The sequence below is a fragment of the Hemiscyllium ocellatum genome, chromosome 46 (genome assembly GCF_020745735.1).
Source record: "Hemiscyllium ocellatum isolate sHemOce1 chromosome 46, sHemOce1.pat.X.cur, whole genome shotgun sequence".
Lineage (NCBI taxonomy): Eukaryota > Metazoa > Chordata > Chondrichthyes > Orectolobiformes > Hemiscylliidae > Hemiscyllium > Hemiscyllium ocellatum.
The window spans coordinates 26,744,127-26,771,341 of NC_083446.1; positions in this window are offsets into that span (position 1 = coordinate 26,744,127).

Below are 27,215 nucleotides of genomic sequence, written 5' to 3' on the forward strand. Positions count from 1 at the left end.
CTATGAAACAGTGACCCTAACAGCCACTGGCTGTATCGTCCTTGGCCTGGTGTGAAGCTGCAGGTTGTGTTGAAGTAAGTGACACCTCTCTGTGACCAGCTCCTTGTTCAATCAGTGTCCCCTCACAATCTGCTCCTGGGTTATGTGTAGCTTGGGAAGCTGTTCCTGGAAAACCCGGGTGGATACAGCAGATCCATTTCCATACACACACTCACTCCGTGGTTTCAGTGCTTCCCCTCCCTACAGCCTCTGCTCCATTTATTGTTCATGTTACAGACCCAGATGCTGTCACGACAATGTCCATGCTCCATCAAGAGTTGGGTCAGCAAATCCTCAGGTCTCCCTTAATGTCTGAGGCAGCTCACTTCACAACCTCCAGCAAACCATCTCCAACCCCTCCACTAACATTCAATAGCAGTGGGCAGTCAGAAGCCCCTCAGCTACAAATGTTATGGACCTGACCAGACCAGACCCCGTCAAAATATTTTAAGCAGGCAGCTTCAACCTTAACTTTTGTTTATTTTAAATGTAGATGTGAACTGTGTGTTCCAGATGTGTTGCACCTGGTCACCCCACTCAACGTTAAGCAAAATGTAATCCATTCAAACGCTGTAGTTAAAACACAATCAAAGAGAAGAACAGCTTCTGATAGGTTGTCTAAAGCAACACCTCTGCAAACAACAGATACGGGGCCTTCTACTAATTAACTGTGCGAATACAGGAACAACCCATAAACACACCCCCTAGCAAAAAGGTAAATTCAGACGCAAAATCTTATGTACAGTTCTCCAATCCAGGAGGAAGCGACTTTAAGAGAGTTTTAAGAGAGAATAGCAGCTAGGGATCATGTATTGAAACATCCAACCTTTCTGTGACCCCGAGCAGCTTCTGAATGCTGCAGCTGACATCAAAACGAGAAGACCTCGTTTTGATGTTATCATTTGAGAGTAGGTCAAGTTTTGACCCTTCCCGAGTTGCACCCTCTACATACTGCTTGAGGAAACTTTTGTGAACACACTTAATAGATGCACCTCGTCTCAGTCCTTAATTCTGTGTCATTCCCAGTCTATGTTAGGAAAATTAAAATCTCCTACTATGGCAATCCCTTTGGCCCTGCAAGTCTCCCCAATCGCTATACATGTTTTACTTCCGCTAATTCATCGTTTACGATTTGGGGCCCTATGCCACAACACAAATAATATCACCATTCCTTTCTTATTTATAAGCTCCCTCACAAATCCTCACTGGATGTTCCTTGAGTTATTTTATCTCTGATCACTGCTGTGATTCTCGCCTTCATCAAAAATGAAGCTCCCCCTCCCCTCCTTCCACCATCTCTGTCCCGCATAAAGCAACTTTACCCTGGGACATTAAGCTGCCAATCCTGTCCCTCCCTTAGCCATGTTTCTGTAATGGCTATAATATCCCAGTCCCACGTGCATATCCACGCCCTGGGTTCATCGATCTTATCTGTCAGCCATCTTGCATTGAAACAAATGCAATTTAATTCAACAGGCATTCCTTGTTCCCTGTCGTGTTCCAGCCTAACCTGTCTCTTCACTTTACTGATTCTGATCCCTGTATCTCCTTCCAGCCTCGCACTTGACTCCCTGCTGTTGAGGATCCCACCCCTCCCCAACCCCAGCCAATCGAGTTGAAATCCGCCCTTGCAGCACTAGCAAACCTGCCGGCCAGGATATTGGTCCCCTTCCAGTTCAGGTACAACCCGCCCTTCCTGAACAGGTAACCTCTGCCCCATAAAAGATCCCAGTGATCCAAAAATCTCTGGCCCCTGCACCAATTCTTCAGCCACACATTCATCTGCCATATCCTCCTGTTCTTACACTCACTAGCACGGAGCCATGAAAGTAAACCAGATATTACCCACTGTCGTGGTCCAGTCTTCTACCCTTTTTCCTAGCTCTATATAATCACTCTGCAGGACCTCATCACTAGTTCTACATATGTCATTTCTACTGATGTGCACAAAGTCTTCTGGCTGCTCCCCGACCCGGTGAGAACGTTTTGCAGCCGCTCCGAGACATCCTGGACAGAGGAGGCTATACACCATCCTGGATTCCTATTTGCAGCCACTGAATCTCTTGCCTGTTCCCCACACTATCGAGTCTGAATAATTATTACTGAAATTATTCTGCTCGCACAACCTTCTGACAATGGAATTTCTTCATGAAACAGTGGGATTTGATTGAATTGCTTTGTTCAGGCCGTGGGGAGATTCTAATGAATCCTCATCAGGAATCCTCCATAACTGGGAAAGACGAGAAGGCTTTTAATTTCACTCCAACACATTGCGGTGTTGAGCGACAGGGAAACAGAAAGGGCGCAAAAGACTGTTCCTTCTCAGATAAGCTACATTTTTTCCAACTGTAAGTTAAATCAGTAACATTATCAGATCCCAAACTGGGCCATGTGATCTGTCCTTGAACATTGTCCGAACTACATGACTCCAGCACATTCTCGATTCCAGCATTATTGCTGTTGTCGTACACAGAATCAATTCATAAACATTAAATGACCATAATTGTTTTGAAGATTTGCTAGTATGCGCCTGCATAATGTAAAAATAAGCGTTTCGTTTCTTCACAATATCTGTGCTAAGATGAGTATGTTTTATTCTTAAACAAATATAGAAATTGCGGGAAAAGCTCGGCCTGTCTGACAGCATATATGAAGCGAAATTAGAGTTCAATTTTTCGGTCCAATATCCTTTCCTTTGAAACTGCCGAATTCTTAAATTACTTCCCCAGTTTTATTCTCCCACAGAAGAAGAAATATCCATCCGTTATTCACCAACTGCACTCTTCGCAAGGTCTTATATGGTCAATAAAACATCTCTCATTCTCAGGCTGAACTGTTAATTCTCCATAACAGAATGCCTTCATCCCAAGAACGAGTGAAGGGCAACATCTTTGAAACGTTTCTAAACCATTTTTTTTAAAGGTTAGGCAATTATAACTACACATAGTACATCAGATGTGATCTCAGCAATGCCCTGCACTGATGCAAAAAACATGCACGAAACAGAATCACTCCATTTCCCTTCCAAATCACTTGCAACATCTTCAGAGTAATTTGATGTGATTCATGTACTAAGACACGCAAATCCCCATGTACCCCTGAGTTCTGCATTCTCCCTGCATTTAAATAATTTTCTGCTGTTTTGTCTTTTCCACGAAACAAAAAGTTCCCATCAGTTACATTGCACTGATTTTTTTGTTGTTGAATGTTTGCTCACAGCCGTCTTCTGACTCTATGCCATTGCAGATGCGCTCGTCTCCCCCTCTCTGTATCCATTGCAGACGCGCTGCCGTTCCCCTGTCTGTATCCCATTGTAGACTCTCTGCCTCCCACTGTCTGTATCTCATTACAGATGCTCAGAACTCCCCCGTCTGTATCCTAATGCAGATGCTCTCTCCTCCTCCTGTCTGTATCCCATTGAAAACGCCCTCTCTCCCCGTCTGTATCCCATTGCAGACTCTCTGCCCTCCCCGGTCTGTGTCCCGTTGCAGTCGTTCTGCCCCTCCCCTGTCTGTACCACATTTCAGACGCTCTGCCCTCCCTGTCTGTCTCTCATTGCAGACGCTATGCCCTCCAATGTCTCTACCCCAATGCAGACGCTCTGCCCTCCCCATCTGTCTCCCATTGCAGACTCTCTGCCCTCCCCGGTCTGTGTCCAATTGCAGACGTTCTGCCCCTCCCCTGTCTGTACCACATTTCAGACGCTCTGCCCTCACTGTCTGTCTCTCTTTGCAGACGGTATGACCTCCATTGTCTATACCTCATTGCAGACGCCCTGCCCTCTCCTGTCTGTCTCCCACTGCAGATTTTCTGTCCTCCCCTTGTCTGTATCCCATTGCAGACGCTTTGCACTCCCCCGTCTGTATGCCATTGCAGATGTTCTGCGTTCCTCTGCCTGTATCCCATTGCAGACGCCCTGCCCTCCCCCTCTCTGTATTTCATTTCAGGCGCTCTGCCCTACCCTGTCTGTATCTCATTTCAGATGTTCTTCCCTCCCCTGTCTGTAACCCAGTGCAGACTTTCTGCCCGCTCCCTGTCTCTATCCCATTGCAGACGCTCTGCCCTCCCCGGCTGGGTCCCATTGCAGACGCTCTGCCCTCCCCCTGTCTGTACCCCATTCCAGACGCTCTGCTCTCACACTGTCTGTGTCCCATTTCAGACACTCTGTCTCCATTTGACATCTCATTGAATGACTATCCTGGAGCATGAGCAAACTGAGCTCCATCCCCTTCATCCAATTTATTTGTATGGATTGTAATTTTTGATGACCTCACATAGATCCCTGAAGTATTCTACTAGTTACAGCTTTCCAAACACAAAATGAATGATGATCTCTCCTCTGTATTTCCTGACAGCCTCACAGGGTGCCCCTGCTCCTGCATAACAGCCTGGGATGGTTATATGTCGTCCCCCTTTGCTTTGTAATTTACTGAAATGACTTGAGTACTTCATTCTATTCTTATCTAACCCGATGGATGGGCATTATGGCCTTCTCCTGCTGCGTTGTCACGATGCTGACTAGCTGAATGGAATCATTCTCTCCCTCTGTAACAGTCTCGAGGGTAAATTGACAAAACAACGTGTGAGGTAGGAGCAGCAGTTGACCATTCGGAGCCTCAATCATGTTGCTTAATTTAGAAACATCATGGCTGGTCTGACTGTAGCTGACCACCCCGTCTCCTGTCTGCTCCCAATAAACATTCCCTCCCCTGTCCATCAAAGGACAGTCAAGGTCAGCCTTGAATAACCTCAATGACCCAGACTTCACTGTCCCCGGGGGATGAGAACGCCACAGATCACACAATCCAAAGGAGAAAGGAACAACTTTATCTCAAATGGAAATGGGAGACCCCTTTCATTTAAAACTGCGTTAACCTCACAGCAAGTCACCTCCTCTTTTCAGAAACAAGGGCAAATCAAATAGGAACAAGCATATACCATTCAGCCCCTCAAACCTATCCCACAGCCCCATTGACTGTTCAGTCATGTATTTATCAAACTTAGCTTCTACTGCACCCTTGGACAATAATCCTGACACCTTAAGGCCACAGAGCATTGGAAATGGGAATTAGGCCATTTGGCCTATCAGGTCTACTTTGCAGTTGATCCTGTCTGGTGTGTTTCTCAACACAATTTCCCCGCCTTCTCACTGTAACGCTTGATCGTAATTTTAATCTAACCTCTGTCTTAAAGATATGGTTGCATCGGTGTCTCTCTATGTATGTGTGATTGCGTGTGTGTTTCTGTGTATATCTGTTTAATGGCAGGAGACAGGGTGGTGGTGGATGGTTGTTTTTGAACTGGAAGCGTGTGGGCAGCAGCGACGATGCAGAGGCAAAATTGTTGGGTCCACTTTTGTTTGTCATTTATATAAATGATTTAGATGAGAGTTAAACAAGGCGTATTTCGCAAATTTGTGGATGACATCGAGTTTGGGTGTACAGTGGACATTGTATAATGAAGAACAACTGACGATTACAAAGAGCCAATCATTAATCAAATCAATGATTCATAGAGATGTACAACAGGGAAACAGACTCTTCAACTCGTTCATGCCATCCAAATATTCTAAATTAATCCACTCCCATTTGCCAGCATTTGGCCCATATCCCACTAATCATAAAGCCACTCAATTGCCTTTTAAATGCTGTATTTGTTCCAGCCTTCTCCAGTTTCTCTGTTAGCTCATTCCATAGAAGCACCATACCTTGCAGCAAAAAATGTTGCTCTTCATTGCCTTTCAAATATTTCTCTTCCCACCTTAAACATATGCATTCTAGTTTTAGTCTCTCTTACCTTGGGGGGATGAAACCTTGTCCACTCATCCAATCCATGCCCTTCATAATTTTATAAGCCTTTAGATAGTGCTAATGTGACTCCAATCAAGACGAATGGCTGTGCTTTCAGTCACCTTGGGTCTGAATTCTCAATTCAGTAATCGTACCTCTTCCTTCTCCATCAAGGCACGATTCCAAAAAAGTTTAATAAACAATCAGATATATTGTGAAGCAGCTCTGTGGGATTTGAAACTAGAATTTACAGCACAGTGATAGGGTCACTACTATCCTTCAACATTAACACCTAAAGCTGATACATGGTGCTACTGTGTGTTTGTTCTTCAACCTGTAGTAACATGCTGTGATACACCTTCACAGGACATGAATACATACCACCTTCTCCAGAGATATGGGCACTACCAGACGTCCATGGACTGGAATCGCATTCAGAATTCCGGCTCAGAAACGTGGGCACAACCCACTACACAAAGCCTAAACTATGCCCAGAATTTGGGTCTTATTTTAAGTATATGGATTGATTGAATTCTGGTTAACATTACCAAATCATACAGGGGACATTTCTCATTGAAAATAAAGTACAAGTTATCAGCCTCAACGATAGGATGTTGAGTGCATTCGCTGTGCCATTGAGATAAACTATGAACATCTTTAATTGCTTGGCTATGATTTCGGGTTTAAATGGAGGTTATCAGTAGTCTACTGTATCAGGGAAAGAAATCCTGCTAACGCACTCTGCACAATGAAGTTTCTCGAGTAGATATCAATACTGAACACCACAGACGAGGAAAGAAAACAATTCTATGCCCAAAACACCGGTCACTATTTCAAATATCTAACATGTGGCTTTCCTCTTCCTAAAATCATGATGTCATACAAGATAACTTTTCACTATCCAGCTTCTCCTTGCACCCTCCTCCCTCTGCCTGCGCAAGGCAAAGCAAGCTCTGTGTCTTAGGGAAAGTCAAGGCTGTTGTTTGTGGACCTAATGGTAAGGGGAGTGTCGTTTTAATCCAAAGCGGAAATGTAGAGAGGGGTAGTGATATCACTCACTTGGCTAATGTGTGGCAGATGGAGTTTAACTTGGATACATGCGAGGTATTGCATTTTGATAAACCAAACAAGGAGAGGGTTTGTACAATTAGTGCTGGGCTTTGGTAGCTATGTAGAAAAGAGGGACCCGGGGCGCAGGTATAATTTGTTGAAGTTAGTGCTGAAGGGTGTTTCAGGTTACTTCATTGCTCAGAACTTTGAGATGAGATGTTGTGCAGAACACTGATGAAGCCTTTTCTGTTGTACTGTATGCAATTCTAGTCATTATGTTATAGGAGGGATATTATTATGCTGGAGAAGGTTGGGAAGAGATTTACCAGGTTGTTAACATGAACACTTCATCTTCTGCCTCGGGAGCCTACAAACACAAGGCATGAACATTGAATTAATCAGTTTCTAAACCACCCTCAACCACCTAGATCCCAAATCCAACTCTCCAACTCAGATCCGCCTTCTCGAGGTGACCTACCTGTCCATGTTTCTTCCCACCGCCCTCGCCATACTCCCCAGCGACCTATCACTATCACCTCCCACCTTCATCCTCGTATCACCTACCTTTCCCCAGCCTTACCCCACCACCCATTTTCTCTCAGCCCTCTTCCCCCTCCCCAGTCATGAAGAAGGCTCCTGACTGAAAAGTTGACTCTCTTGCTTCTCGCTTGTTGGCTGACCAGCCGTGCCTTTTCCACCACCACACTTTATCTGTACTGAATTCTCCAGCATTTTCACTCCCCATTATCTCTTAGTTATAATTCTCTGTTCACATAATGCCATTGTCTTTTGTAAGCACCCATAGTCTAAAGGATATTTTCTTCAAGAATGTGGACGATAGAAGTTCTCTCAATGTTTTAATGATATTGTAATGCCTGAACAGCAGTTACAGGATGTATGCTTCCATTTATAAACAAAGAATGAAAGTCATGTTCCGATACATCTCCAGTATTATTACCATATCCAAGGCAGATTGAATTGAATTGACCTACAAGCCTCAACATTCGTTCCCTCAGTCACCTTCACATATCCCTATCAGAATGTGTAAATATTAATCGTTATTTAGAATTTTAATAACATAGTATTGAATTGAAACGGGTCAACTGGAACTATTAGCTCAGCGAATGTTATTGATGTCAATCTCCGTGGATCCTAAATGTGTCATGGGAGGATTTGCCTCTTCTATTAATTTAGGATTCGATTCAATGAATTATCCCCTAGTATGAGCAGGAGCTCATCGACAGCACTAACTGCGATCAGCTACTCCATAAAGAAGGGGCGGAGAGATCATAATCTGAGAGCATTAGACTGGAATGGTCCAACAATGGATCATAATCTGAGAACATTAGAGTGGAATGTTCCAACAATGGACAGGAGTTTATACTTTGTTCTTTACTGGATTTCCCAGCCTGGAATATCATTAGCTTGGTGGATCTATAATCTTCTGCTGGTTATTCAAGCTGGTTACTATCCAATCCTCGCTATAGTTGGTGTTCCTGGTAAATCATTCTATCTGCGCATTAAGCCAGGTTAGACTGAATTGCTGCCGATAAAGTTTAAAATTTAGAAAGGTGGAGCACAACATTTTCAGCTCCAATGAAATAATCCATTTCATGAAATTGTATCGAGCAAATTACTCATGACAAATTACTCGCCAATATCCGAGGAGAACCAGACTGTTCTCAAACTCCATAATACTTCTAGCCCTGCACAGATGTACATTTCCATATCCTTCCCACTCACTAATACTGTCCAATCCGACCATCATGATATCCCCGTCTCCTTCTCCGCCTCAGTGCATCTTCTGAATAAACCATCAATTGTGCCTTTGTTAAATCTGGACACACGTTATCAAGTCCCTTCTGACCACATGTTAATTACAGAATAATTGCGCTTGAGTATGTTGAACTTGTTCACTGCACAGAATCCGTCAGACAGGCAGGCACTGCATGCTGCTTAAGACATTGCAAATAATCTAGAGGCATAATAAACATCTGTTGATATCTCATGAAGGAAATTAATGTAATTGAAATGAAACTATTATCATTTGTGAGAAAAAGCCCATCTGCTTGCATCATGTCCTTCAAAGAAATCAATATGTTATCCTTCCCCAGTCAGGTCTGTGCAAACTCACAGCAATGTGTTTTACTCTTTACTGTCCTGTGTAACAGCTGAACCAGTCACTCAGTTCAAAATCGTTATAACATGCTGGCCTGGCCAGGGCTGCACACATCCCGTGAGAGAAGAACAAAGGTAAAGTTATCTCCCTTCCTGTGCCTGTTTTCTTTATCCTTACTATTCATTTCCATTCAGGTAGATGACCATTCCCTATTTCAAGTGAAATATTTCTCACTGAGTCGATCTCCAAGAGTGATGGTCATCTCCACGGGCACCTCTGCTGCTGGCTTTAATGATGCTGACATACAAATGTAAGAAACTTTTAAATTCCTCGTCAGTGGCAGTGCTTAGAGACGGAATGGGGTTTTACATCATAATAAAGAAATGGAGACCGCTAAGTGAGGGAAAGGAATTATTATGATCATCGCTGAGATTGTTGTTGAGGCAGTATTTGCGATAATGTGGATAGATTTTCTCTCCTTTAAAAGCAATGATCTCATTGCAATGGAGACAGTGTAAAGGAATTACACCAGAGTAATCCCTGGGCTGATGGTAAAGGAGGAGTGAGTGAAGGTTAATCTGCACACTGTCAGAGAATAAGAGGTCATTGCATTGAAACTTGACGGTGATGGACAATCACTCGTGATGTTCCACACAGACACTGAGAAGACAATAAATTTCATGGCTTGTATTTTTTTTATTTTATTCGGGATATATGATTCTGGATATTTAAGTGCCTCTGAGGATTAAATCTTCAATCAAATCTTGCTTTGATATCTGGCTCAATCCCTCAAACCTGAGCAGATCAGTTAACCCCATCTGTTAATGTTAATAGGATGGTGTCTGTCTGGAGAGTGTTTAGTTCTCACAGAGGGTAGTGAATGTCAGCAATTCTCAGTTCTAGAAAGTTAGGGGAGCGAGATCACTGCAAGTATCTAACGAGGAGATAGATGGATTTTTGACCTGTCAAAGAGCTGAAGGGTGTGAAGAATTGGCCATTAAAATGGAGTTAATGCCAACAGTCGGTCAGACATGATCGCATAATGGCGTGGGCATCCGAATTATCTACTCCTGTTTCTTATGTTCTCGTATTCTGTCTTTGGAAAATGAATGATTGCAAATTCCCTGGAAGTGCTGTTATTGAATGTTGAGGACAGTGAGAGACATGTATTCTGTGAGCCATCTGTGGGAGAGATATGGGCCAGAGACTCACAGTGAATCTGGGTCTACAACATGACCAACAAATGAAACCCCAGTTGCAGTGAGGAGACACTCTGTAAAGAGATGGGAGGTCTCTTTCGTCACCAGCCTGGATTTGTCATGTCTTAAGACGAAATAGAATAAGGAAAGGTTTTCAGAGTTGCATACTAGTCGAACTCACATCAAATGGAAAAGTGATAATGTGTCCCAACTGCTATTCTGTCTCCGATATTATTCTCCTCAAAGAAACTTCAGATATGAGACTTCTTCCTGGAACAGTTGGATTTGGCAGAATTTCCTTTCCTTCGAGCAGTGGAGCGATTCCCATGAATCCTCAGCAGGAATCCTCCAACTTTGGTAAAGATGACTCAGGGATGTTATTACTCGCATTTTGCTGTCAGGAGGGTCAAAATGATGAGGAAGCAATCGGCTGCGGCTTACAACCATAAGATCATCGGACGTAGGAACAGAGATTATGTCATTCAGCCCATCAAGTCTGATCCACCATTCAATTATGCCTGACAAGGTGCTCATCCACATTCTCCTGCTTTCTCCCTATAACTCTTGATCTCTTTGATACTCAGGAACCTATCTATCTCTGTCTTAAATATACTCAATGACCTGACCTCCACTGCCTTCTGTGGAAATGAATTCCATAGATTCTCCATTCTCTGGTCGAAGTCGTTTCTCCTTATCTCCATTCCTAAAGGTTTTCCCTTTACTCAAACGCTGTGACCTTGGGTCTTAAAGTCTCCTACCCCTCATGCTTCTGAACTCCATCAAAAACAGACCCAGAGTCCTCAAACGTTCTCATACGTTAAGCTTTTCATTCCTGGGACTATTCTCGTGAACCTCCTCTGAACCCATTCCAAGGCCAGCACATCCTTCCTGAGATATGGGGCTCAAAACAGCGCACAATACTCCAAATATGGTCTGACAAGAGCCTTATAGTGCCTCAGAAGTACGGCTCTGCTTTAACATTCAAATCCTTTCAAAATAAATTCCATCATTGCATTTGCCTTCCTAACTAATGACTAAACCGGCAGGTTTACATTGAGAGAATCCTGGAGTAGAACTCCCAAGTCCCCTTGCACTCCAGGTATCTGAATTTCCTCCCCATTTAGAAAGTAGTCCATCTTTGTATTCTTTCTACCAAAGTGCATGTTCCCACAATTTCCCACTTTGTAATGCATTTACCACTTCTTTGCCGATTACCAAATCTGTCCAAATCCTTCTTGAGCCGACGTGTCCCTTAACCAATCATTGTATCATCTTCAAACGTAGCCAGAATGTCTTCAGTCCCTTCATCTGGATTGTTAATGTATAAAGTGAAAACTTGTGTTTCCAACACTGAGCCTTATGGAACACCACTTGTCACCTACTGTCAACCTGAGAAGGACATTTTCATCAACATTCTTTGCTTCCTGCCAGACAGCCAAACTTCTATCCATGCTAGCACCTTGCCGTGAACACAATGGGCCCTTGCCTTACTCAGTAGCTCCTGTCAACACATTGTCAAAGGCCTTCTGCACGTGCAGGTGGATGACATTCATTGTCTTTCCTTGTTTGAAGTTGCTCTTTAAGTCCTCAAGGTTTTTTGCAGACTTTCCAGGCATGACCTCCCCTTGATGAAACCATGCTACCTTTGTCCTACTTTACCATCCACCTCCAAGTATTCGGAAATCTCATCCTTCACAATGGATTCTAGGATCTTACACACAGCCAAGTTTAGATTAGTCAGTCTGTAAGTTTCCGTATTTTGCTTTACTCCCTTTTTTAACAGGCGTATCACGTAAGCGATTTTCCAGTCCTCTGGGAATCTCCCTGATTCGCGTGACCACTGAAAATCACTACCAATGCCTTCACTGTGTCATCAGCTATCTGTCTTAGAACTCTGGATTGGAGTCCATCTGGTCCAGATGATTTACTTACCGTCAGGCCATACAGTTTTTTTTCCAGCACTTTTTCCTTGGTGATGGCCACCATACCTAGCTCTGTCCATTCACTCCTTTCAATTTTTGGAATATTACTCGTGTTTTCCACCGTGAGAACTGACGTGAAGTAATTATTCAGCTCCTCAGCCATTTCCTTGTTCCACACTACTATCTCTCTAGTGTCAATTTATAATGATCAAATGCCCATTTTTGCTTCACGTTTGCCTGCATCGAAAAAAGCTCTTACACTCATATTTAATTTTCTAACTCTTTATTTATTTTTTCGATGCTCTCTGCTGGTCGTTGCCAGTGTTACAACATGGAGGTGAACCCCTCTGTTAATTAAAGTGAACACCGAGGAAAGCTTGCTTCACCTCCTAGTCTATTAGAATATGAGTGACAGAAAACTCCCACATTTCACTATTTAAAGAAAATAATGTCAATTTATTTTTTAACTCTACAAGTGAACATTACACAACAACAACTGACGAATCTCACCAACCCCCCACCCCCACCCCCACAACTGCTGATTATCTGACTTCAACTCAATAACATTATGCGGTTTCAATAAGACACTTATGAAGAGAACATCAACTTAAATTCAAAACCACACAGCCACAGCCATCCTCTGTGATCTCACTCTTCCGGCTGTTGAATTCCCTGGATCATCATATTTCGGTTTACTGTGAATAAGTTTCATATGAACAAATATCTTTGATAGAGAGTATTTCCTAATGTCTTGCAGAGCAAGATGGATGATTCACAGGCTTCTTCCATCTCGATGGTATCTTCTCTCTCTCCAACTTTCAAAACGTCTGCATTTTTAAATCGCCTTACTGTTCGATGTTGGCAAAACTATAAATTCAAACTCAATTTGCTTTCCGTGACAGAGAGAGTGAAGGAAAAAGAGTATTACATGCAGTAGTGAGAGTGCTGGAGCAAGAGCCTTGTTCTGGGGTAGGTGCTATAACAGATATGGCAAAAGTGAGGACTCTAGATGCTGGAAACAAGATTTACATCAGAGTGGTGCTGGAAAAGCGCACGAAGTCAGGCAGCATCCGAGGAGCAGGAAAATCGACGTTTCAGGCAAAAGCCCTTCATCAGGACTATAACAGATATGCAGTAAGTGTGGGGGAGTAGAGAGAATACGGAGACCCTTGTCCTGGCCATGCGGGTAAGGTTATTGATGCTTGTCCTGTATTGATGGGCATTTCTTCGGATCATCTCAGCATCGGGGTGAGCCTCCCCAATGTCTTGTCCACGTCTGTCACAAATAACATCACAGACCACATCCCTCAGCTTCTTCTGAATCAGTTTGCGTCGATCTAGTAAACAACAAGGAGGAACACACATTGGTGCCTTACATATCTAAACCAAAACTGCTGTGCAAATTTTGAGCATCCTATGCTCTGGAAATTAGATATGCAAATATTGTCGGTGTTGCAGTAATACTGGATGATCTAAAATTGCATGTAAACAGCGTTAACTAAATGATTGCTAATGCTGTGAAAAGTAAATTTCATAAATATATATGAGGTAGGTTGAAGAGTATGTTGTGAATCAAACTAGGGAGCAGGTAATTTCGGACGTTGTGTAGTCACAAGGGCTAATTAACAATCTTGTTCTTAAGCAGCTTTTGAGGAATCGTGACATTAATATGTTGTATTTTACACGGCGTCTGCATGCAATATACAATTTTTGACCATTAGACTCAAATATCATGGAAGCCCGGAAAAGAGAGTGTCAAGTGAATTGGAAAAATACAATATGACATTTAGTGTGAGCTAAATAATGGTTGTTATTGATAGAAATATCGCAACGTCTGAAAAATACGTACATATCACTACGTTACAAACATCCAAGAAAGGAAAGGTGACTCAATGATGGTTAATGTAAAAAATTAAAGATTGCGTTAAATCAAAGGAAGCAGTTTCAGGAGAATTCCAGATATTGTGGAAACCTGAACATTCTGAGAGATTTACTTTTCCGAAAATAAGGAAGGGGAAAATTTGAAGGAAATCAGAATAACATGAATACTAACAAAAAGGAAACACACAGACAGCTCATATCTGTAATCCGTATACTAAAGAATACAAAAGCAAGGCCCAATGTGGAAATTTGTAAGGTAAAGGAGAATTTATTGTGGGGGAAAAGGAAAAGGGCAGAGAAACTAACCAGTTACTTCACATCAGTCTTCATGGAGAAAGCTCCAGGAAATCTCCGACGTATAGCAAGTGGTCACATGGGACTTGTGTAACGAAAGACATAAAGTCAATGCGTATTAGCAACAAAGGAGTATTTGAAGGTGTAGCTAGACTGATCATTGCTAAGTCTAATGGGCCAGATGTACTTCATATCAAACTGTCAGAAATAAAACAGCATATTAATTGAACCTTCGGTGACTGTGTTTTCTTTTCCTGCAGATCCTGCAAAGGCTATAAGCCATTGTAGACAACTGGAAAGGAGTAAACATGGTCCAACTATATACACAGGCAAGAAGGACTGCAAACCAATTAATTTTACATCTGTAGGGAAACAGTTGGAATCTATTATATAAGATGATATTGGGCATTTAGAAATGAACAGCAACATTGCAAAGAATAAATATTTATTTCTGACAGAAAAATCATACCTGACAAACTTCGGAATTATTTGATGTTGTTTCTTGCAGCAGAGACAATGGACAACCAGTGGAAGAGGTGCATTTGGATTTTCAGAAGTCTTTCTGTAAGAACTCACACAATGAGTTCGTAAATGCAATTATCGTGAATAGTATTTGGACGAATACATGTAATTGTAAAGTTAAAGTTAGGTTGGACGTCGTTTAAGGGAATCTGAATATAGATGTAAAGACATCATTAAACAGTTGCATAGAGAATTGATGAGAGTATACTTGGAAAATTGTGTACAGTGTTGGTGACTAAGCTAAGAAAGAGTGCATTGATCAAAGAGGACGTGCAACGGATATTCTCCAGATTAATCCCTCAGATGACAAGATTTTCTGATGGGGGCACTTGTCTTGTGACCTCCCAGTTTCACAGAAAGAGAGGTGATCATAATGAAATTTAGAAAATCTACAAAACATGTGACAAGGTGGAAACAAACAGAATGTTTCTCTGTCTGTCTGCTCTGCACTTACGGCAAATAATGGCAGGATAATGGACAGGCCATGTAAGACCACAATAAGGAGGAAATTCTTCAGTCAGAGGGGACTGAGACATGCAGGGCCATGGAAACCTGCTGGCAGGGCAAGGTTAGGGAGAATTTCCAGTTATTCTACAGGCATGTCAGCTGGAACAGAATAACCAGGGAAAAGGTAGGACCTATTAGTGACTTGCCAAGTTGCATGCAAACTTAACTTCGTGGTAGAAGGCTGTTTGTGTGACTGGATACCAATGTCCCCTGGTGTACCGCAGAGATCAGTGCTGTATCCCTTATTATTTGTGGTAACCATAAGTGATGTGAATGTGAAGTGGGTAGGGGGAGCGTGATAAGCAAGTCTGCGTTGCAAACAAAGATTGACGGGGTGAATGGCAATGAGGAGGATGCTGGTGGATTGGTCAGATGAAAATGACCAATGGCAGATGGAAAGTAACACTGATAAATATGAGGTGATGCACTTTGGAAAATGGAACCAGATAGGGGAGAATTCAATGAATGGCTGCACACTAGGAAGTTCAGAGGGTACTTCTCCACACATCCTTGAACGTGACTGGATATGATCATTAATGAGTTAAGCAGGACCATATATAAAGTGTTTGTTCGTTGTCCCAAAGATTAAAAGAGGTATATAGCACTTCGGTAAGGCCAAAATAAATGCTGTGTGCAGTTCTGGCAACCATATTACAGGAGGGATGTGATTGTATTGGATGACGTGCAGAGGAGATTCACTGAGATGTTCCCTGGGATGGAACATATGAGCTGTGGAGAGGGGCTGGATAAGCTCGAGTTGTTTCCTTTGGAGCAGAGAAAGTTGAGTGGGTAAGTAATTCAGGTTTAATATTACAAGGGACATGGCCAGGGTGAATACACAGCAACTGTTCTTTCCATTCAAAGTATCAGCTTCCTTACAGTCTGAAACCAGGGAATGGAGAATGGAGAGCAGAGAAACATGAATCAACAAATTCACTTCTGTCTTCACAGAAAAAAAGATATAATCAAAGCCTTCCCAGCAATAGGAGAAAACCTGAGACTGAGGAGAAAAATGTATAGTTTGAAATTAGTAAATAAACTAATTTGGGAAAATTATTGGAACTGAAAATATGGGCATAAAAATAAAACTCAACACACATTGATGAAATGGGAAACATATTTGAGAAACTGACTGGTAGATTAATTACGAGAAATCAATTGAGGAACTAAACTTGGATTTTCAGAAAGATTTTTAATTTAGTCCCTTTTGGCTAAGATCAAGTGTCTGTTCAAATCAGGACGGGTGCCGAGTTCCGAGTCATCAGAGCTCGTCGAGATCATCGCTGGATCATGATTGGACGGTCGAGGATCGTTTGATTGTGCTGTTCTGCTCTTTGAGGATCTTCATGCTGGCTACAGCCTTACGCCAATTCAGGAGCTATGGACTCAGCAGCAGCCCAGAGCCTAGGCCAGGGCATTCGCAACACAGTCAGGGTGACTGTGCAGAAGGTGGAGGATCGTATACCTGTCAATCGGATGGCATTGGTGAAGAAGATTTTGCTCGAGTGTTGTGGGTTTGGAGCAGACGAAGCGGCTGCGGGGGGGGGGGGACGAGACTGTAACGCACCTCCTTCTGGATTGTGCCTATGCAGAAGACGTCTGGAGAGGAATGCAGTGGTTTTTGTCGAGCTTCGTCCCGAGCAGCGCCGTGACACGGCACTCCGTACTCGATGGAATGTTCCCTGGGACACACACCGAGTCGAACATCAACTGTGGCTGGAGGATCATCAACTCAGTGAAGGACGCTCGCTGGACCTTCCAGCTGAAGGAGTTGACCCCGACTGAGTGCTGCAGACTGGCACATTTCAAGCTCTAGGACTACATGTTAAGGGACGGGCTGAAGCTTGGGGAAGCTGCCACCAAGGCGCGGTGGGGAAAGACCACCGTGTAATATTAGATTACTTACAGTGTGGAAACAGGCCCTTCGGCCCAACAAGTCCACACCGACCCGCCGAAGCGCAACCCACCCATACCCCTACATTTGCCCCTTACCTAACACTACGGGCAATTTAGCATGGCCAATTCACCTGACCCGCACATCTTTGGACTGTGGGAGGAAACCGGAGCACGGTTAATAATGGTTGGGAAGATGCTGTTCATGAGCTGGTTTGTGTGTTTAAGCTTCTGTACTGTCTGCCTGATGGAAGGGATAATAGGTGATCCAGTGTGCGATTGGTCTTTAGTTGCCAGGCTTTCGGCGGCAGCGAGCCCTGTAAATGGAGTCAATGGATGGGAGGTTGGCTTCCTTCATGGCGTGGGCTGTGCATACAACCTTCTGTCATTTCTCTTCCTGTCCTGGGCTGGGCTATTGCCACACCAGGCCATTATGCACACGGATGGTTTGCTCTCAGTGGTGCATTTGTAGAAATTGATCAGGATCCTTGTGGGCATGCCAAATGTCCTGAGTTGCCGGAGAACGTAAATGCGTTGTTGTGCCATCTCGACTGTCACATCTAACTGGGAAGTCCAGGACAGGGTGTTGGTTATCGTCACTCCGAGGAACTTAATGCTGTCCACCATTTCAACTTCAGTTCCTTTGATGTAGATGCAGGCATGCTCTCCTCCTTTCTTTCTGAAGTCATTGATCAGTTGGTTAGTTCTGCTGATGTTGAAAGAGAGGTTGGTCTCAGTGCAGCACATCACAAAGTCCTCTTTTCCATTCTGTATTTTGACTCGCCATCATTACATATCTGTCCTACTATGATGGTGTCGTCAGTGAACATGTAGATGGCGTTCATTCAAAATTTGCAAATACAGTCGTGGGTATACAGGGGTATAGTAGGGTGCTGAGGACACATCCTTTGGGATTTCAGTGTTGAATGTTATTGTGGAATAGACACACTTACCTATTTTCACTGATTGTGTACTGTGGGTCAGAAAGCTGAGGATCCAATTTCAGAGGGCGGAGCAGAGACTAAGGTCAGGGAATTTTGTGATCAGTCTGAAGGGAATAATGGTGTTGAAGGTGAACCTATAGTCAATGAACAGGACTCTGTAATCGAATTGGAGGGGATCAAGGCAGGCGTGGAGACTGGAAGTGATGTGGGCCATGAATAGCCTCTCGAAGCAATTCATGCCGCCCCTCAGTCTCCTGCGCTCTAACGAGAAATGTCCCAGCTTCTCCAACCTCTCCCTGTGACTCAGACCCTTGAGTCCTGGCAACATCCTTGTAAAGTTCCAATTTAATACCATCCTTCCCATAGCAAAGTGACCAAAACTGAACACAATGTTGAACTTGAAACTATTTGCAACTGTAAGATTTACTCTGCTGCCAATGGTTATGCTGCTGTGATATTATTTTATTATTTGTGTTATTCTGAAATCATATTATTCATTAAATCCTCTGATGGCAATCCCCTCGTGTGAACGTCCTCCTGACTGCTTGAATTTGAATGAATTTATTTTGTTTGGGCAGATATTTTGAGGCCGCTGCATATCAGAGAACAGGAAGAGATGATGGATGTTTGTGCTGTGTGTATTCTTTACTGGACCAGCTTGTCTCTCCAGACAACTAAAACTTTTATTGTGGGTCAGAGTACATTACAGCTCAGTACCTGCAACATTCTTCAGCACTGCCCGTATTTCCACCGACCTTACTGCGAACCGTTAATTTACTAACTCATCCTTGCATTCCCTCACGAAGGTCATTTTCAAAAAGTCAAAAAACAGTCGCCCCCAAACAGACTTTTGCAGTATACCACTAGCGACTGAAGTCGAGGATGAACATTCCCCATCAACTACCACCCTCTGTCTTCTTTCATCTAGCCAATTTCTGATCCAAACCGCTAATTCACCCTCATTTCCACGTCTCCGTATTTTGTGGGAGAAAGTAAGGACTACAGATGTGCAAGATCAGAGTCGTAAGTGCGGTGCTGGAAAAGCACAGCAGGTTAGGCAGCATCCGAGGAGCTCGGAAAAAGTGAAGACTGCAGATGTTGGAGACCAGAACACTGATTCCTGATGAAGGGCTTACAAATGAAACATCTACTCTCCTACTCCTTGGACGCTTCCTCATCTATTCTGCTTTTCAAACACCACACTCTCCATATTTTCTGCAATAGCCTAACATGGGGGACTTTTCAAATGTTTTACTGAAATACTTATACCCCACTTTACCCTCACCTACCTGTTTGGTCACCTCATCAATGAACTCAGTAAGATTTGTGAAGCATGACATATCCTTCACCAAACCTTGTCAACTATCCCTAATCAAAGGATTCCTTTCTAGATGATAATAAAACCTATTTCTTATAAAATTTTCAAACACTCTACCCATAACCAAAGTAAGCCTGGTATATAATTACCAGTGTTGTCTCTTCTCCATTTCTTGAACAAAGGGACAACATTTGCTCTCGTCCAATCTTCTGGCATTATTCCTGTAGACAATGGCGACGTGAATATTCAAACCAATGTTTGTGTCACCTCCTCTCTAACTTCTCAGAGAATCCTAGGATTAATCCCATCTGGCCAAGGGGACTTATGTGTTTTGACACTCTCTAGATTTGCTAACATCTCCACCTTACGAACCTCAATCCAATCTAGTCTAATAACCTTTACTCCTATAGGCCTCGACAGCATTGTCCTTCCATTGCGAATACTGATTCAAATATTTATTTAGTGCCTGCCTATCTATTTGGACTACACACCCAACTTCACACTACTGTTCTTGATTGACCCTAATCTTAATTTGGTCATTCTTTTATTCGTGACATACTGATACAAAGCTTGAGGGTTTTCCTGGATCCTACTTGCCAAAGACTTCTCATACTCTCTCTTGGCTATTCTTACCTCTTCCTTTAAGTCCTTCAAGGATGACTTGTAACTCTTAAGCATCCGAACCGAGCCTTCACGTTTCATCTTTACATGAGCCTCCTTCTTCCTCTTGTCAAGAGATTCAACTTCTTCAGTAAACACAGCAGCCTCACTCGACCACTTCCTTCTTTTCTGACATGCCTAAACTTATCAAGGACACAAAGTAGCTGTAGTTTGAAAAAGCTCCACATTTAAATTGTGCCCATCCCCTGCCGTTTCCTTCCCCATCCTATGTATTCTAAAACCTGTCCTAATCGCATCATAATTGCCTTTCCCCCAGCGATAAAACTTGCCCTGTGGTATAGATCTGTCCCTTTCCAAGGCTAAGGTAAACATAACTGAATTGTGGTCACTATCAGCCAAGTGTTCATCTACATCCAAATCTAATACATGGTCTGGTTCATTACCCAATATCAAATCCAATTTGGCCTTGTACCTTGTTGGCCTATGTACATACTGTGTCAGGAAACGATTCTGCACACATTGGACTAAAACTGACCCATATAAAGTAATTGAACTGTAGCGGTTTCTGTCAGAATTTGGTAAGGTAAAGTCCTCCATAACAACTACTCTGTTATTTTCGGTCCTATCCATTATCATCTTTGTATTCCTTACTCTACATCTCTGGAACTTTTCAGAGGACTATAGAGAACTAACAACAAGGCGAACTCTCCGTTTTTGTTTCTAACCTCTTCCCATACTACCTCAGTAGACGGGTCCTTATAAAACATCCTTTCTGCCACCGTAATATTGTCTTTGATTAACAATGCCACCTCCCCCCCGCCCCACTAGTTTTAGTACCTTCCTTGTTCTTAATGAAGCATCTAAACCCCGGACCCTCCAACGATCATTCCTGTCCCTGCTCTATCCATTTCTCCAAAATGGCCACAACGTTTATAAAAAGATTCATAGCTTGGGTGCTTGTTGTTGTGGTTCTGTTCACCGAGCTGGGAATTTGTGTTGCAGACATTTCGTCCCCTGTCTAGGTGACATCCTCAATGCTTGTGAGCCTCCTGTGAAGCGTGTCTGCGTTGTTTCCTCGGGCATTTGTAGTGGTTTATCTCTGCCGCGTCCGTTTGTCAGTTCCAGCTGTCCACTGCAGTGGCCGATACATTGGGTCCAGGTCGATGTGTTTATTGATAAAATCTGTGGATGAGTGCCATGCTTCAAGGAATTCACTGGCTGTTCTCTGTTTGGCTTGTCCTATAATAGTTGTGTTGTTCCAGTCGAACATCAAGCTGTGCAACTGCTCAATTTGGAAACAGGGAGTGATTGGAGGGATGTTAAACGAGGGTTAGTTGGATTGATTAGAAGACAGCATGAGGGTAAATAGACAGGAACAGACAGAAAATGGAAGTTTTATTTAGACATTCTCACGGTCTGCAAGGCCTTTATCTCGTGCCATACCCTGTGAGCACTGTGCAGATATTGACTGTGGTCCCAGAGCATTTATCTTCAATAATATCATACAGCTGAGTTGCTGACAGTTAAACAGAGTTCGAAAGGCCTAGTTTTTTTTTACAGTGAGAAGGTGGTTAAATTTAAACAGACTGGGTGAAAGCAGGAGTAACTGAGAATCCTGCTCGATACTGAGATACTGTGCCAGAGAATCTCAATGAGGTGGATCACTGACAGAGGGGAAATCAGCATCTGAGCTGTGGGCTAAATAATGATTGAGATAGATTGTACACTACTTCTGTGGTTTTGTAATGCACATTTCAGTTTATGTAGTTCAATATCATGAATATATCTTATCTCTTTGTACTTTCCATAGTTTAGTATGGCCAGAAAATAATTTTGTCCTGTATTTTGTGTTCAATGTTTAAGTGCATTCTTGAATCTGTTCTTCATATGAGTTATAAAGGGTAACATTCCAATACTGATGACTGAGGAATATTATTTTCTCTTCCTCCAGTCTGAGCTGCCATGTCCCCCAATTCTCTCTGTTTTCTGTCTCCTCCCCCCTGCCATAATCACAATGTAATTGAAGTCCTGTAAATGACACTTCATCACAGTTCACTAACATCGATAACATCAATAGCACAGCCCTCATCAGCCTCTATCTGAACCTGGAATAACAATCTGAATTACATTTGCCACGTTCAGTTCTCTGTTAACATATCCATGCTATTTGTCTGTTATAACTTCAAATTGTATCAATGATTTCTTGAAATTTCAATGCTTGGTCAGTAGTTCTAGGATGTAAGTTTCCATTTATAAAATGAGAAGCATGTTTACTTTATTATAAACATATAGCATTACTCCGACATTCAACGTAGATTGGATGGTTACACTCAATTGATCTACCAGCCTCAAGATTTGTTCCATCAGTCACCCTCACAAATCCCATTCAGAATGCGAAAGTTTGAATAATTTTTTTTTCAAATTTAATAAAACAATATTGAATTGAAAGGTGTTGGCTGGAGATTTTGTTCAGTGACTGTGATTGATGTCAGTCTCCGTGGATCTGAGATGTGTCACTGGAGGGTTTGCGTCTTCTATTAATTAAGGACTCGGTTCAATGTGTTATCCCAGAATGGGCGGGAGCATCAACGACTGGACTAACAGGGATCAGCAGCTCGAGAGACGGAGGGGAGGGGGGTAGAGATCAGAATCTGAGAACGTTAGACTGGAATGTTCCAACAATGGATCAGAATCTGAGACTATTAGACTGGAATATTACAACAGACATGAGTTTATCCTTGGGTCTTTACTTCCTTTCTCAGCCTTGGATATCATTAGCCTCATGGATCGAAGATATCCTTTGGATTATTCAAGGTGGTTACTATCCCATGCTCGCTATATTTGTTGTCCCTGGTAAGTCACCTGACCAATAAACTGAGTTGAACTGAATTGCTGTTCATATTCAAGTTTTAGAATTTGGAAGTCATCATTTTCAGATCCAGTCAGAAAGTTTATTCCTTACAAATTATAACTCGCAAATTACTATTCGCAACTTACTCAACAATATGTGAGAAGAAACCAGACTCTTCTTAAACTCCATGATCTTTTTTCTCCATTCATATTTACATTTCTACATATTCTCCCCACTCACCAATCCTGCCCAGGAAATTTCAGTCTCCTTCTCAGCCTCAGTGCAGCTGCTGAATACTCGTCACCACTTGATTTAAATAGAAGCCTATCTGTTTGCCTAATGTCCTGAAGAGAAGTCGATGGGTCATCCTTGTCTGCTCAGGTCTTTGTGAGACTGCAAACCCACTGTGGTGTGTTTTACTCTTTACTGCCCTGTGGAACAGCTGAATCAGCCACTCAGTCCAGGATCAGCATAACTATTGGTCTGACCAGGGCTGCACACATCCCGTGAGGGCAGAACAAAAGAAAAGATCGCTCCCTTCCTCTGCCTGATTTCCATGTTCCCGCAAGTCATTTCCATTCAGGTAGGTGACCATTCCCTGTTTCGAGTGAATTCTTTCCGATTGAGTCTCCCTCCGAGAGTGATATTCATCTCCATAGTCAGCTCTGGCGATGACTTTATTGATGCTGACGTACAGATGTAACGAATTTCTAAATTCCACATCATTTGCAGTGTAGAGAGAAGGAATAACATTTTACAGCACAGGAAACAAGCTGAGACAGCTAAGTAAGGGAACAGAATTATTGCGATCAACCCTGAGAGTGTTGTTGAGATAGTATTTGGGGTATTGTGGGCAAATTTTCTCTCTTTTATAAGGAATAATTCTCTTGGCAGAAAGAGTGTAAAGGAGTTGCACCAGACTAATTGTTGTGATGATTGTACCATCGGGAGTGCATGAGAATTAATCTGTAGCATGCTGAGGGAATAAGAGGTGATTGCATTGAACGTTAAGGGGATAGACAGTCACACATTATATTCCAAACAGACATTGATACGGCGATAAGTTACATGGCTTATTTGTTACTCGGTTTACATGATTGTCGATAGTTTAAAAGGCTCTGGAACGTCCCTCTCACCCCACGCCACTCCCCATTTCGATTGAGAGAGAGAGAGAGAGAGAGAGAGTCAGTCTTTGACTAACCTCTCCCCACATTATGAACGTCATGTAACCCATAATCCCGACCGAAGGCTCAATACCTTCATGCTAAAACAGTTAACAATTCCCATCAGCTTCTGACCTTCATGGAGGACACGGATCTGTCTTCAGAGTTAGAGGATGCCTCTTTGAGACTTCGTACAAAACATTTTGCTTCCTTCTTCACTGCCGGCGGAACATGGTAATGTATCATGTGTTCCACAGGCAATGGAGCTACGAGGAACACTGTGGAGCCGTCTATGCATGCATTCTCTGCTCCAATGCTTTTTTCAGGTTGGAGCATCAATGACACCCTCCTGTTCCTGTATAAGTGTCTTGATGGGCTGAATGGCCTCCACCTGCTCCCATGGGACAGTATCAAAGGTCTGATTGGGCTCTGCCTGTACCTGCTTAACAGCTCAATGTACTGATCAGAGCTCTCCTCTTCATGGGGACTAGGCATCACGATTGAATGGAGTATCCCTCTTCTTGTTTAGTCGTTTCGATGGGCTGAATGGCTTCCACATATCCATGTAACCAGCTTGATATGCTGAATGAGCTCCTCTTTTAACTGTGGAAATGTGCAGTGTCTGGCAGCGCTGTTACATCAATGTTACTGACACGTTAACAGCACAAACCTGACTGCTGTCCAGGTCTTGCTGCACACGGACACAGAGACTGGTTCAGGAGCTGAGGAGGGACAAAATGTTCTAAACATTGTGTGATCTTCAGTGATCACCCCGCTTCTGATCTTATGATGGATGGGGAGGGGGGGCAGTGGTGCCAGGAGTGTGGCCACGTAAACGTTGACGAAGGAGATGAAGATGTTTGTGCTGAGGAAGTTAACCTGAGTATCTCCTGAACAGATGTCCTGGGACTGAGAGGATTGTCAGCCACCGCCCACAAACATCTTCTTTTGTGCTCTGAAAGACCCCAACCAGTAGGGAGGGAACACCTGATTCTCATTAAACTCAAATAAGTAGATGGTCGGCGATGACACCCTCAGTCAAATACTGCCTTGGTAACAAGGCCATTCACTCTGTCCTGAGCCCCTGTGTCCACTCTTGTTCATATCAATAGGTAATGGTGTCTGTGTGGGGAGTCTTTTCCTCTCACAGAGGGAAATCAATGTCTGAAATTATCTGGATTAGAGAGTTGAGGGATCTTAATCACTGAAACTATTTAAAGAGAAGGTAGATGTATTTTTGACCGACCAGAGAGTGATGGATTTGGTATTAAAAAGGAGTTAATGCTAACAATAGATCAGCCATCATCGTACACAATGGCTTGACCGTCCGAATTACCTGGTACTGTTCCTTTTGTTCATATTTTCTGTAATTACAAAGTTCATGGTTGTAATGTTCCTAGACGTTCGGTTATTGAATGTTGCAATCAGAGAGAGCAAATCACTTTTGAGTCATCTCTGGGTGAGGTATGGGGCTTTATTCATAATGATTCTTGGTCTAGACCATGACCAAAAAATGAAGCACAAGTTGCAAAGACGAGGCACTTTGTGAAGAGACCAGAGGCATCTTTCGAATCCAGACTGGATTTCCAAATAAGGTTTCCCAACACTCACCAAACCATGTGTGACAGTCTGGAGGGATTGAATGAGATCCTGTGTTACTGTGGATCAGGTATTTGGAGCAAGTGGCCTCCATCTGATCCTGTGTACGTGCTGTGAGGGGCGGAATGCAACATGGTAACATGGGACTGTGGAGCAAGAGTGGGTCATCAGACACTGCGTCACTGCTCCACCACGCAGTATGATCTGATTATGGTCTCAGCAGCACATTTCCGTCTGTGTACCATTTTCCTACTCTCATTTGTCTGTCAAATGTTTAACATGCACAGTTTTGAATAAATGGAAATATCCAGTCATCACAAACTTTAACAGCCCTTTGAGAATCTCTTCATCGTGTACTGACCAATGTTCGAGGGCCATTGATGCATTTTCCCACTCCTCTTCTGGCGAAAGCAAATATTAAATGCAACCAGTTGAGTGCTGCGGACGATGAAACAGGTCTCAGACTGGGTAAGTTTCTGGAAAAATGTGAGACGCAGAATGTTGAACTCTGAACAACTTGTAAAATGATCGAATGTCTCAAATATTTTTCTGCCTTTGAAGTTATTCTGCTCACACACATGTCTGGGAATGCGGATTCCTTCCCGGAACACTTGGATTTGGCTAAACTCCCTTTGCTTCGGGCGGTGGAGAGATTCCTATGATTCCTCATCAGGAATCCTCCATGAGTCGTAAAGATTACTTAGGGATTTTCTGCTTTTACATCTTGTTTTCAGGCAGAGTAAGAGAGAGAGAGAGAGACCAATTGGCTGCTGCTTCTGAGGCAAGTAATATTTTCTCCCTTTTTGTGTGGAAAAATACAATAATGTCAACAGAACACCAAATTGGACCATGTGCACTCTCCATGACCATTCTCTGGAATGGATGATAATGGACTTTATGCAGGTGCAGCATTGCTGTTGTTGTGCACAGTGTCTTTCATTAGCAAAAAAAAAGTGCCTGCTTTATAATTTGATGACACGTTTATATGTTTATGCGTAATTTTTATAACTGGGTTGATATCTTCATAATATTTGTGTTTATATCAATACATCTCATTCATAAAAAATATTCTATGACTTTAGTCCTCTTAACAAGAGAAAACATGTATCCAGCTGAAACACTTCTTCTGAAAATCGTGGTTCAATAAGATTTCTCATCTAAGACCTAAACAGATAATCTTCGATAACAAAAGGCCTTCATTTCACGAATGAGTAAAGGGAAGCATTTTTGAAAATCTTCGAAAGGAATTTAAATCTGTTTTTTTTTAGTTTAGACGATCAAAACTGCACGCTGTGTTTCTGATGTGGCCTCAGTACAGATGTGGTGAAACATTCCTGATTAAACCCAGTACCCGCGCAATGTACTCAACGAGCTGAATTACTTCATTCTATATTCCTGTGTAACTCCTTCGAGGGGCAGAATGGTCTACTTCCATCTCATTGTAACGATCCTGTGTGGCTGAATTCGGTGTTCCCCTACGCTGGAACAGACTCGAGGGATGGAT